The 13,363-nt window shown below is 46.2% G+C and overlaps 1 protein-coding gene across 6 annotated transcripts in view; it reads left to right on the top strand.

Moving 5' to 3' along the window:
• Nucleotides 1–1,205: 1,205 nt before the first annotated feature.
• The window catches only part of LOC132823139 (B-cell receptor CD22-like), a 79,629-nt gene continuing 67,471 nt past the window's right edge, over nucleotides 1,206–13,363 (top strand). For 5 of the 6 annotated variants that reach the window (XM_060836697.1, XM_060836699.1, XM_060836698.1 and 2 more), the window contains exon 1: nucleotides 1,206–1,373. The gene's annotated coding sequence lies outside the window, so the exon portion shown is untranslated. The remainder of the gene's footprint in view (nucleotides 1,374–13,363) is intronic. The other variant, XM_060836695.1, reaches the window with a different exon arrangement.

Genomic DNA, 13,363 nt, shown 5'->3' with positions numbered 1-13,363 from the left:
AGCCACGTGCTGCAGTATTCCTCACCTCTGACCAGTTCCTGTCATCATGATCTTCATATGGTGAGTTTCTGGTCAATGATAACCCTAAAGACATAGATAGTGGAGGATTCAGTGATGACAACGCCATTGAATGTCATAAGGTGATGGTTTGATCATCTCTTATTGGAGATGGTCATGACCTGGTATTTGTGTGGCACGAGTGATAGAGTCATAGTGTCATACAGCACAGTAACAGACCCTTCAGCCCAACCAGTGCATGCCTACCATAATCCCAAACTTTACTTGCCACTTGTCAGACCAAGCTTGCATATTGTCCAGATCAGTTTGCATTTGAACATGGACTGCTTCAGTATCTAAGGCACTGTGAATGTTGCTGAACATTGTGCAATCATCAGCAAACACCCTCATATCGGACGTTATGATGGAAAGATTATTAATGAAGCAGCTTTACATGATTGTGTCTGGGACACTAACCTGAGGAACTCCAGCAGTGATGGCCTGGAGTTGAGATGACTGACCTTCAACAACAACAATCATCTTCCTATGTGTCAGGTATGAGTCCAACCTGTGGAAAGTTTGCCCCCTGATACCCACTGATTCCAGTTTTATCAGGGCTCCTTGACGCTACATTTGTTCAAATGCAGCCTTGATGTCAAGGGCTGTCTCTCTCTCCCCTCCCCTCTGGAATCCAGCTCTTTTGCCCATGTTTAAGCCAAGGCCTGAATAAGGTCAGGAGCTGAGTGGCCCTGGCAGAACCCAAACTGGGCATCACTGAGCAGGTTATTGCTGAGCAGGTGATGCTCACTAGTACTGTTGATGACGCCTTCCATCACTTTACTGATTATTGAGAGTAGGTTGATGGGGTGGTAATCAGTCAGGTTGAATTTGTCCTCCTTTGTCATGCAATGGAAAACCTCACAACATCTAAAATGTACATGGATAAACACTTGGCATGTCATAACATTCCGGCTGTGGGCCAAGTGGTGAAAAGTATAGATAGGTTGGTGCAGGCCGGAAGGGCACCTCTTTTCTGCTGTATGATTCTGTGACAGTGAACTTGTTTTTGTTGCTGTTGTTGTTTCGAGTACCTGTTACAGACTGTTACTGCGTTGCCATGTTCGCATGCTCACCCTGATTACTTTTCAAAGGAGGCTTATTTACATGAACTACTTCCTATTTTTGTCTCTGCTTCTGGTTTGCGGGACGTGTGTGTTGGTGTTGTCATGTCTTCTATAACTCGGGTTCCTACTGCCCTCATTCACTGCAGCCCTTTTCCTCCGGTGTTACAGAGCGAACGAGAACATAGTCTGGCTTGCCAGAGATCGTCGACTTAACAGCAGCTTTGTGCTGAAGAAGGTTGGTTAAAGTGGACGGTAGGAACATGTTCATTTTCGCATTCAGATGAAGTCAGTAGAAGTTGAGGCTGTGTAAAGCATATATTTAAACTGAATGAATATGATGTCATATTTTTAGATCAGTAAATATTGAATAAAAAAATTTTTTGCGGTTACTGAAATGATGTAGAAGGGGAATTAATTTTAAAAGAATTTCGAAGACGCTACCAATTAACATTAAATATAAAATAAAGACCAATGATTAGAAGATTAACACTTCAAATAATTGGCAAAATAATCAGAGATCAAACAGCGAAATTATCTGATTGGAAATGCACTGCCTGTAAGGATTGTACCATCAGATTCAACAGTGAGCTTTAATATTGACTGTAGGTCAGAAGAATGTAAAATATGAAGGAATGAAGTGTGGATTTGCTTGCTTCTTCTAAGATCTTGATGGGTGGAATATTCTGTGAAATCTTGATGGTTGTTTTGGGTTTTCAGATCGAAAATCCCTCTGAGGAGACTGTTTGAAATCAGAGGTTGCGTGAGGGGAGCGATGTTGGAAGGCCTTTTAGGGAGAGAGATAGAGAGAGAGAGAGAGAGACAGAGACAGAGACAGAGACAGAGACAGAGAGACAGAGACAGAGACAGAGACAGAGACAGCGACATTAGTAACTGTCAGTATGAATGACACTGGCAGCTGGTGAATGAAGTAAAGTTTCCATTCTGCCAACTGCAGCTGGTGGTCTGGTGTGAGCGTTATCAATATTGCCCTTCAGCACTTTGACCAAAACCTTTACCTGCTCCATCCTCCATCAAACGCTCGCTGGATTGGAAATTGCTGAAGATCCTGTATTTTCTGTATTCAGTACAGATTCCAGCATCTGCAGTAATTTGCTCCGACGCATTGGATTGGACTGAGCTTGAAACTATTCAGCAAATTTGTGAACAGGAATAGAATTGTATCGGTCATCTCTCCGCAAAGCTAGAGCTGTGGTTTTGGGTTCCTGAGTTCCTTCTAACCCAGCCTCTGCTTGCGCAACCCATGCAGAGTCTCATGTTGATCGTATTCCTGGGACGTGTCTGCCCATGGTGTGTCTGCCCATGGTGTGAGGCGATTGAGGAATCAAGCAACCATTCTGGATAATTTGACACACTTCTCACAAACTTGCCCCGAATGAACGTTGTGTAGTCTTCCTTAGCTGAGCAAGCGTTAACTAGCTTTAGGGTCTCCCACCCAGTGCTATACAAAGGTCCAATCTTCAATGGAAGGTGATGATGTAAGAGTTAATTCACTGGCTCAGTAATCCAGAAACCGCGGTTGATATTCTAGGGACACGGATTTAAATTACTTCAGGGTAGCTGATGCAATTTAATATTTAATAGCATTTAATACAATTATAAATTTGCAATATTGCTCTACATCCACTTATGTTGCCATGAAACTATTACTGATCCTTGTGGGATACCCATCAGGTTCATTAACATCGTTAAGGGAAGGAAACCTGCTGTCCTTAACATGTCCAGCTTATGCTTAACTCCAAACGGAGGAGACATTGGTGTTGCTGTCGTGTCACCAGACCAGTAATCTGGACCCGCTGGCTAATGTCCCAGGGACACAAGCTCAAATCCCACTATTGGCACAAGGTGAAATTTGAAACTGATCAAACATCCAGTGTGAAAACTTTGACCTCATAGAGATGTACAGCACGGAAAGAGACCCTTCAGTTCAACTCATCCATGCCGACCAGATATTCTAAATTAATTTTGGCCCATATTCCTCGAAATGCTTCCAAAACATATACCCATCCAGATGCCTTTTAAGTGCTGTAATTGTACCAGCCTCCACCACCTCCTCACGCACCACCTTTTGCATGAAAAAGGTTGCTTCTTAGATCCCTTTTAAATCTTTCCCCTCTCACCTCTCATGGCAACTGTGTAGTCACTTTTTTTTGTTGTAAATTCCCATCTGGTTTATTTTAGGTTCATAAGATATAGGAGCAGAATTAAGCCATTCGGCCCATCAAGTCTGCTCCACCATTCAATCATGGCTGTGTATAGAATGTATAGAATCCCTACAGTGTGGAAACAGACCATTTGGCCCAACACGTCCACACTGACCCTCCAAACAGTAACCCACCCAGACCCATTCGCCCTCCCCTGTATTTACCCCTGACTAACACACTTAACCTTTACATCTCTGAGCACTATGGGCAATTCAGCATGGCCAAGCCATCTTTGGACTGTGGGAGGAAACCGGAGTACCTGGAGGAAACCCACACAGACACCGGGAGAATGTGCAAACACCACAGTCGCCTGAGGCTGGAATCAAACCTGGGTCCCTGGCGCTATGAGGCAGCAGTGCTAACCACTGAGTTACCACTTTCCTGCCTTCTCCCCACAACCCTACAAACCATTATCAATTTATAATCTGTCCAACTCCTCCTTAAATTTACTCACTGTCCCAGTATCCACTGCACCTTGGGGCAGTGAATTCCACAGATCCACAACCCTTTGGGAGAAGTAGCTTCTCCCCAACTCTGTTTTAAATTTGTTGCTCCTTATCCTAAGACGAGGATTCTGGGTAATCCAAGACTGAGGAATGGGAAAAAATTCTGACTGGAAGAGCTGCTTCTTGTTTTGAGGTATTTTAGGTGTTGGAGGTGATTTTCTCGAATTCCAGGAGCAGCATTGTTTTGGAACTTTGGGAACAAAAGTCAAAACAACAGCAGTTTTAAAAGGGAGAAGAGCAGACAAAGGAAGCACATGGTGAGGACAGGAGAGAGAGAGAACATGCACAGTTACTGCCTTTGCTGATTTTGAATTCGTGTATCGCTAGATATTGGAGTGCATCTGGGAAAATTAACAAACTGTGAATTTCACAACTAATCTTGGAGGAACTGTTGGGCGAAGTTCACAGCACAGAATCAGATACGTTAATTGTTGTTTTAAGTTTGTCCAAGAGAAAGGCTGCAGTAGTGGGTACAGTGGGTTCTTTCTTGATTATATGTTTTTGGAGATAAATCTCTTGATTAAACTTAAAATATAAGCCATAACTATTCATTTAACCTGGGGCAGTGTTTGTAGGGGAATAAGACGGTATTAATTTCTGGGTCTGGAGATTGTGAAGGAGCAAAACTGGCCTTTGCAGTGATATGTACTTCTTGTCTGTTGTGGGAGTTTAAAGAGAGTTTAAGGGTTACTGCAAATTATATCTGCCATAAATGCTGTTGGATGCGAATCTTATCAGATTGAGTGGATCATTTGGAGAGACAGATAGAAGCGATGAGGAATTTGCAACAGCAACAGTATGTGATGGATGGCAGTTATAGGAAGGGGGGGGAAGTCTCAGATACAGTCACATAGATGGGTTAACTCCAGGAAGGGTAAGAGAGGTAGGCACCTAGGGCAGGAGTCTTTTATGGATACACCTATTTCAAACAGGTATGTTGTTTTGGAAAATGTAGGGGGTGATGGATTCTCAGGGGAACGTAGCACGAACAGCCAAGTTTTTGGTATTGAGACTGGCTCCAATGCAATGAGGGGTACGTTGGCTTCCAAGAGATCAATTGTGTTAGGGGATTCTGTAATCAGAGGTACAGACAGATGTTTCTGTGGCCAGCAGAGAAAAAGCAGAATGGTGTGTTGTCTCCCTGGTGCCAGGATCAAGGATGTCTCAGAGAGGGTGCAGAATGGTCTCACGGGGGAGGGGGGGCCAGCAGGAGGTCATTGTCCACATTGGAACCAATGACATAGGAAGGGAAAAGGTTGCGATTCTGCAGGAAGAATATAGAGAGTTGGACAGAAATTTTAAAAAGGAGGTACTCAAGGGTAGTAATAACTGGATTACTCCCAGTGCTACGAGCTAGTGAGGGATGGAATAGGAGGATAGAGCAGATGAATGCATGGCTGAGGAGTTGGTGTATGGGAGAAGGATTCACATTTTTGGATCATTGGAATCTCTTTTGGGGTAGACCTGTACAAGAAGGACAGATTGCCCCTAAATTGGCAGGGGACAAATATACTGGCAGGGAAATTTGCTAGAACTGCTTGGGAGGATTTAAAATAGTAAGGTCTGTGGGGTGGGGGGGAGAGCGGGGGAGGGAGGGTGAGACCCAGGGAGATACTGAAGAAAGTGATCAATCTGAGCCTGGTACAGCTGAGAACAGAAGTGAGTCAAACAGTCAGGGCAGGCAGGGACAAGGTAGGACTAATAAACTAAACTGCATTTATTTCAATGCAAGGGGCCTAACAGGGAAGGCAGATGAATTCAGGGCATGGTTAGGAACATGGCACTGGGATCTCATAGCAATGATGGAAATATGGCTCAGGGATGGGCAGGACTGGCAGCTTAATGTCCCAGGATACAAATGCTACAGGAAGGATAGAAAGGGAGACAAGAGAGGAGGGGGAGTGGCATTTTTGATAAGGGATAACATTACAGCTGTGCTGAGGGAGGATATTCCTGGAAATACATCCAGGGAAGTTATCTGGGTGAAACTGAGAAATAAGAAAGTGATGATCACCTTATTGGGACTATATTATAGACCCCCCAATAGTCAGAGGGAAATTGAGAAACAAACTTGTAAGGAGATCTCAGCTATCTGTAAGAATAATAGGGTGGTTATGGTAGGGGATTTTAACTTTCCAAACATCGACTGGGACTGCCATAGTGTTCAAGGTTTAGGTGGAGAGGAATTTCTTAAGCGTGTACAAGACAATTTTCTGATTCAGTATGTGGATGTACCTACTAGAGAAGGTGCAAAACTTGGCCTACTCTTGGGAAATAAGGCCGGGCTGGTGACTGAGGTGTCAGTGAGGGAGCACTTTGGAGCCAGCAACCATAATTCTATTTGTTTTAAAATAGTGATGGAAAGGATAGACCAGATCTTAAAGTTCAAGTTCTAAATTGGAGAAAGGCCAGTTTTGACGGTATTAGGCAAGAACCTTTGAAAGCTGATTGGGGGCAAATGTTCGCAGGTAAAGGGACAGCTGGAAAATGGGAAGCCTTCAGAAATGAGGTAATAAGAATCCAGAGAAAGTATATTGCTGTCAGGGTGAAAGGGAAGGCTGGTAGGTATAGGGAATGCTGGATGACTAAAGAAATTGAGGGTTTGGCTAAGAAAAAGAAGGAAGCATATGTCAGGTATAGACAGGATAGATCGAGTGAATCCTTAGAAGAGTATAAAGGCAGTAGGAGTATACTTATGAGGGAAATCAGGAGGGCAAAACGGGGACAAGAGATAACTTTGGCAAATAGAATTAAGGAGAATCCAAGGGGTTTTTACAAATATATTAAGGACAAAAGGGTAACTAGGGAGAGAATAGGGCCCCTCAAAAGCAAGGTGGCTTTTGTGTGGAGCCACATGAAATGTGTGAGATACTAAATGAATATTTTGCATCAGTATATACTTTGGAAAAGGATATGGAAGATATAGACTGTAGGGAAATAGATGGTGACATCTTGCAAAATGTCCAGATTACAGAGGAGAAAGTGCTGGATGTCTTGAAACGGTCAAAGGTGGATAAATCCCCAGGATCTGATCAGGTGTACCCAAGAACTCTGTGGGAAGCTAGAGAAGTGATTGCTGGGCCTCTTGCTGAGATATTTGCCTCATCGATAGTCACAGATGAGGTCCCGAAAACCTGGAAGTTGGAAAACGTGGTGCCACTGTTTAAGAAGGACGGTAAAGACAAGCCAGGGAACTATAGGCCGGTGAGTCTGACCTCAGTAGTGGGCAAGTTGTTGAAGGGAATGCTGAGGGACAGAATGTACATGTATTTGGAAAGGCAAGGACTGATTAGGGATAGTCAGCATGGCTTTGTGCATGGGAAATCATGTCTCACAAACTTGATTGAGGTTTTTGAAGAAGTAACAAAGAAGATTGATGAGGGCAGAGCAGTAGATGTGATCTATATAGACTTCAATAAGGCATTCAAACAAGGTTCCCCAGGGGAGACTGATTAGCAAGGTTAGATCGCATGGAATAAAGGGAGAACAAGCCATTTGGATACAAAGGGTGGTGGTGGAGAGTTGTTTTTCAGACTGGAGACCTGTGACCAGTGGAGTGCCACAAGGATAGTTGCTGGGTCCACTACTTTTTGTCATTTACATAAATGATTTGGATGTGAGCCTAAGAGATACAGTTAGTAAGTTTGCAGATGACACCAAAATTGGAGGTGTATTGGAGAGCGAAGAGGGTTACCTCAGATTACAACAGGATCTTGATCAGATGGGCCAATGGGCTGAGAAGTGGCGGATGGAGTTTAATTCAGATAAATGTGAGTTGCTGCAATTTGGGAAAGCAAATCTTAGCAGGACTTATACACTTAATGGTAATGTCCTCGGGAGTGTTGCTGAACAAAGAGACCTTGGAGTGTAGGTTCATAGCTCCTTGAAAGTGGAGTCACAGGTAGATAGGATAGTGAAGAAGGCGTTTGGTATGTTTTCCTTTACTGGTCAGAGTATTGAGTACAGGAGTTGGGAGGTTATGTTGCGGCTGTACAGGATATTGCTTAGGCAACTGTTGGAATATTGCATGCAATTCCAGTCTCCTTCCTATCGGAAAGATGTTGTGAAACTTGAAAGGGTTCAAAAAAGATTTACAAGGATGTTGCCAGGGTTGGAGGATTTGAGCTACAGGGAGAGGCTGAACAGGCTGGGGCTGTTTTCCCTGGAGCATCGGAGGCTGAGGGGTGACCTTATCGAGGTTTACAAAATTATGAGGGGCATGAATAGGATAAATAGACAAAGTCTTTTGCCTGGGGTTGGGCAGTCCAGAACTAGAGGGCGTAGGTTTGGGGTGAGAGGGGAAAGATATAAAAGATACTTAAGGTGCAACTTTTTCACACAGAGGGTGGTACGTGTATGGAATGAGCTGCTATACATGGATGAGGTGGAGGCTGGTACAATTGCAAAATTTAAGAGGCATTTGGATGGGTATATGAATAGAAGGGGTTTGGAGGGATGTGGGCCGGGTGCGGGCAGGTGGGACTAGATTGGGTTGGGATATCAGGTCAGCATTGACGGGTTGGACCGAAGAGTCTGTTTCCGCGCAGTACATCTCTATGACTCTATGACTGTGACCTCTCGTCCCAGAATGCCCCACAAGGGGAAGCATCCTCTCCACTTCCATTATATACACACCTTTTATCATCTCAAATACCTCAAGTTGATCTGCCCTCAGTCTTCTAAATTCCAGAAAGTATCGGCCCAAACTGTTCAATCTCTCCTCATAAGACAAACCCCTCATCTCTGGGATCAATCCAGTGAACGTCCTCTGAACTGCCTCCAATACCATTACATCTTTCCTCAAATAAGGGGACCAAAACTGTGCACAATACTATTAATGCCCTTTCAGGAAGTAAATCAGTCATCTATACCCAATGTGGCCGACATGTGACTCCAGACCCACAGCAAGGTGGACATCTCTTAACTGTCCTCTGGGCAATTAGGGTTGGGCAATAAATAGCCAGTGGTGACCACATCCCATGAATGAATGTGGTTTACTCGTAATTACCTTCTGAAATGCCCTATCAACCCCCTCAGTTCAAGAGCAATTAGGAATGGGCAAGAAATGCTCATCTTGCTAACCAAGCCCAAATCCCAGGAAAGAGAACGAAATCTGTTCTGTTGTAGAGGTGGTTTTGGTTTCACTCTGCTATGGCACGTCCTGTAGCTCACCGTGTTCAGAAGACACAAGGCGAGTTGCAGCACGTGTTGAAGAGGAACAGAGGGGCTGTGTACCTGAGTGTGTATGCTGTATCTGTGATGTAATTGCTCTGCCTCCAGCTCTGTTGCATAACTCAGAAACCGAGCTGAGCAGGTACAGACAGGAATCTCTGCAAAAACTGTGAGAGAAGAGGAGTGAGGGTAAATGCTGATTAACCTGGCAATGGCGTACTGAGGGAGCACTTGGTACATTTCCAACCTCGCCACCTCCCTCCCCCAGGCCATTGCACCCCCTCCCCAACTTGGAGCGATGCTTCAGGTGACACAGGTTCAATGAGGAGGTTGATCATGGGCTGATGTCTCACACCAAACAGAGATCATCGAGGTCACAGTGGCATGGAACTAGGAGTAGTGTATAGACCATACCATGGAACACCAGCAGCTACAGAGCTTTGGGAAGGAAACAAAATCCATCCAAATGGTCCGAGGGAATGATTTTCTCCCTGGGCGGGAGAAGCTGGATGAGACGCCATGTGGCTTTGCCAGGAGAGTGGGCTTCCCAAACATGCCAGGCATGGTCAACAACTGGCAAACCGCTCTGTAGGCAAATCATCCCATCCCCCTAACCACTAATACCCCCACCCCCACAACCACTAATCCCGCGACCCCCAACCTCTAATCTTCCCACCCCTCCAACCCCTAATGCCCCCACCCCCTAAACCTCCCACCCCCACAACCACTAATCCCCCACCCCAAACCCCTAATCCCCCCACCCCTCCAACCCCAATACCCCTCACCCCCAACCAGTAATCTCCCCACCTCCCAACCACTAGTCTCCCCACACCCCTAACCCCTAATCCCCCACCCCCAACCCCTAATCCCCCCACCCCTCCAACCCCAATCCCCCCCACCCCCAACCGCTGATCCCCTCCAACCCCACAACCACTAATCCCCGCACGCCCCCAACCACTAATCCGCCCACTCCCCAACTGCTAATCCCCCCACCCCTCCAACCCCAATCCCCCCCACCCCCAACCCCTGATCCCCTCCAACCCCACAACCACTAATCCCCACACGCCCCCAACCACTAATCCCCCCACTCCCCAACTGCTAATCCACCCACCCCGAAACTCTAATCTCCCCACCTCCACAACCACTAATCCCCCCACCCCTCCAACCACTAATCCCCCCACCCCTCCAACCACTAATCCCCCCACCCCTCCAACCACTAATCCAACCCTCCATTCTGCTTCCCCCCCCCCCCCCCCCCCAGGCCGGTCTGAGTGCAGGGCTGTACGATCTGCAAGGCCCACCATTGTATCTTTGTGGAACGGTGTGTGATCGCGGCAAACTGTTGGCACCCACTGCCAGGTTTCTGTATGCAGGCAGTCTCCTGTCCCAGAAAGGGCTACTGTGTGAAGGCAGAGACACCTCACGTGGTCCTCACTGATGACATTCCTGTACTTACCCTCCCCCCACCCCCTCCTCTGCTACCATCCACCCCCACACACCAACCACACGTGTAACAGGCATGGAGCTCCAAGGAACGTTGGATGCCAGTGTGCGCTGGATATGATGCACAGGCAGGCTGTGCCCTCCACAATATTGCCAACATGAAGTACTGCCCATTGCCACCAACAGCCATGAAGGCACCTAGGGGTAAGCAGTCAGCAAACAAGGCAAATGAGGCAGGAATAGGCATCCTGGACCATTTAATCTCAGTGAGACTGTCCAAAGGTCTTTTCCCTGGGGTAGGGGAGTCCAAAGCTCACGGGCATAGGTTTAGGATGAGAGGGGAAAGATTTAAAAGGGACCTAAGGGGCAACTTTTTCACGCATAGGGTGGTGCGTTTATGGAATGTGCTGTCCGAGGAAGTGGTGGAGGCTGGTACAATTGCAACATTTAACAGACATCTGGATTCATAGATAAATAAGAAGGATTTAGAGGGATATGGGCCAAACGCTCCAAATGGGACTCAGTCAGATTGAGATGTTTGGTCAGTGTGGATGAGTTGGACTGAAGGGACTGCTTCTGCATTGTATGATTCTGCCATCCATAAGTTAGTCACCACATTATCTGAACCCACACAGACAGACAGCAGGGGCTAGAATCGAATGTGGGTCCCTGGTGCTGTGAGGCAACAACGCTAACTACTGAGCCACTGTGCTACCCATACGTAAATTCTGCTTGTAACAGCCCTTAATGAGATTCTGCAATTTAAATAAAATTATTCACATTTTTATCTAAGGGAGTGTTGCTGAACAAAGAGACCTTGGAGTGCAGGTTCATAGCTCCTTGAAAGTGGAGTCACAGGTAGATAGGATAGTGAAGAAGGCATTTGGTATGCTTTCCTTTATTGGTCAGAGTATTGCGCATAGGAGTTGGAAGGTCATGTTGTGACTGTACAGGACATTGGTTAGGCCACTGTTGGAATATTGTGTGCAATTCTGGTCTCCTTCCTATCGAAAAGATGATGTGAAACTTGAAAGGGTTCTGAAAAGATTGACAAAGATTTTGCCAGGATTGGAGGATTTGAGCTATAGGGAGAAGCTGAACAGGCTGGGCAGTTTTCCCTGGAATGTCGGAGTCTGAAGGGTGACCTTATAGAGGTTTATAAAATCATGAGGGGCATGGATAGGATAAATAGACAAAGTCTTTTCCCTGGGGTCAGGGAGTCCAGAACTAGAGGGCATAGGTTTAGGATGAGAGGGGAAAGATATAAAAGAAACCCAAGGGGCAATGTTTTCATGCAGAGGATGGTGTGTGTGTGTGTGTGTGGAATGCGCTGCCAGAGGAAGTGGTGGAGGCTGGTACCATTATAGTATTTAAAATGGCATTTGGATGGGTATACGAATAGGAAAGATTTGGAGGGATATGGGTTGGGTGCTGGCAAGTGGGACTAGATTGAGTTGTGGTATCTGGTCAGCATGGACAAGTTGGGCCGAAAGGTCTGTTTCCATGCTGAACATCTCTATGACTCTATGTGCCTATGGTACAGCCAAAATGCAGCCATTGACGGTTGTGTATAATCCCAGTTCCTGTCTCGCTGGTGTAGATGGTCTTGGAAGATGCTGTCCAGCAGCTCAGAACCAGAGTCTGCCTTCTCAGTATCATCAGCGGCCATCTGGTGCCAATGGTAAGGGCATGTACAATGGCACTCCAAGAGAGAACAGTGAGTCTGTCATACACCTAGCCACTGCCACTCACAGAAAGATCATACTCACCAATTCTAGCCACCACGTGGAGTACAGGCTGCATGACTGCAATGAGAGCTTCCTTTGGGTAAAGACAATTACAACCATGACAGCAGTAGGCTAAGCTGCAGGCAATGGCCTTGTGTTCTTATCACTGGATGGTTAATGCAGAATCCTGGGTAACCAGGTTCCAATCCTGCCATGGCAGATGGCGGAATTCCAAATAAACAAAGTCTTGGATTAAGAGTCTAATGATGATCATGAAACTGTTGCCGATTGCCAGAAAAACCTATTTCATTCACTAATGTCCTTTAGGGAAGGAAATTGCCATCCTTACCCAGCCTGGTTTACATGTGACTCCAGACCCACAGCAAGGTGGTTGACGCTCCACTGCCCTCTGGGTAATTAAGGATGGGCAATACATTCTTGCTGAGCCAGTGATGGCTATATCCTGTGAATGAATAAGTAACAAAAAGACTTTGATGACAGCTTTCACAGCTGCACTCAGATTTTGGATGGAGTCAATTTGTGATGCAGTGGGAGTTGAGATGGTGGCCACTAACCACGGTGTTTCAAATGGTCCCATCAATACAGCCTTGAAATTGGTCACCATACGCGATGGAAGGATACTCTCCAAACTCTATGCCCTGCCCTGCCCCACAACCTAGAGAGCTTCCTTCACCAGGAGAAAGTGAGGGCTGCAGATGCTGGAGATCAGAGTCAAGAAATGTGATGCTGGAAAAGCACAGCAGGTCAGGCAGCGTCTGAGGAGCAGGAAAGTCGATGTTTCGAGCATAAACATTCCTGATGAAGAGCTTGTGTCAACTCTCCTGCTCCTCGGATGCTGCCTCACTGGCTATGCTTCTCCAACACCACACTTTTTGACAGCTTCCATTCACTGTCAGGCCTACCTGCCAATGCACCAAGTGTGCATCCTCCCTCATGCTTTACTTGCAGCATTGAGTATATTGACACACTGGGGCTATGGAGCAGGAGACATTGCTCTCAAGGTGTGGATGAGCCACATTCCCTCCCACTACAGATCATAGACTCACAGAGTCATACAGCACAGAAACAAACCCTTCAGTCTCACAAGTCTATACCGACCATAACCGCAAACTAAACCAATCCCCCAGCCTCTGCTTAGCCCATATCCGTCT

The sequence above is a fragment of the Hemiscyllium ocellatum genome, chromosome 16 (assembly GCF_020745735.1).
Source record: "Hemiscyllium ocellatum isolate sHemOce1 chromosome 16, sHemOce1.pat.X.cur, whole genome shotgun sequence".
Classification (NCBI taxonomy): domain Eukaryota; kingdom Metazoa; phylum Chordata; class Chondrichthyes; order Orectolobiformes; family Hemiscylliidae; genus Hemiscyllium; species Hemiscyllium ocellatum.
Note: the sequence above shows the minus strand (reverse complement) of the source record. Positions and strands in the feature narration are given on the sequence as shown.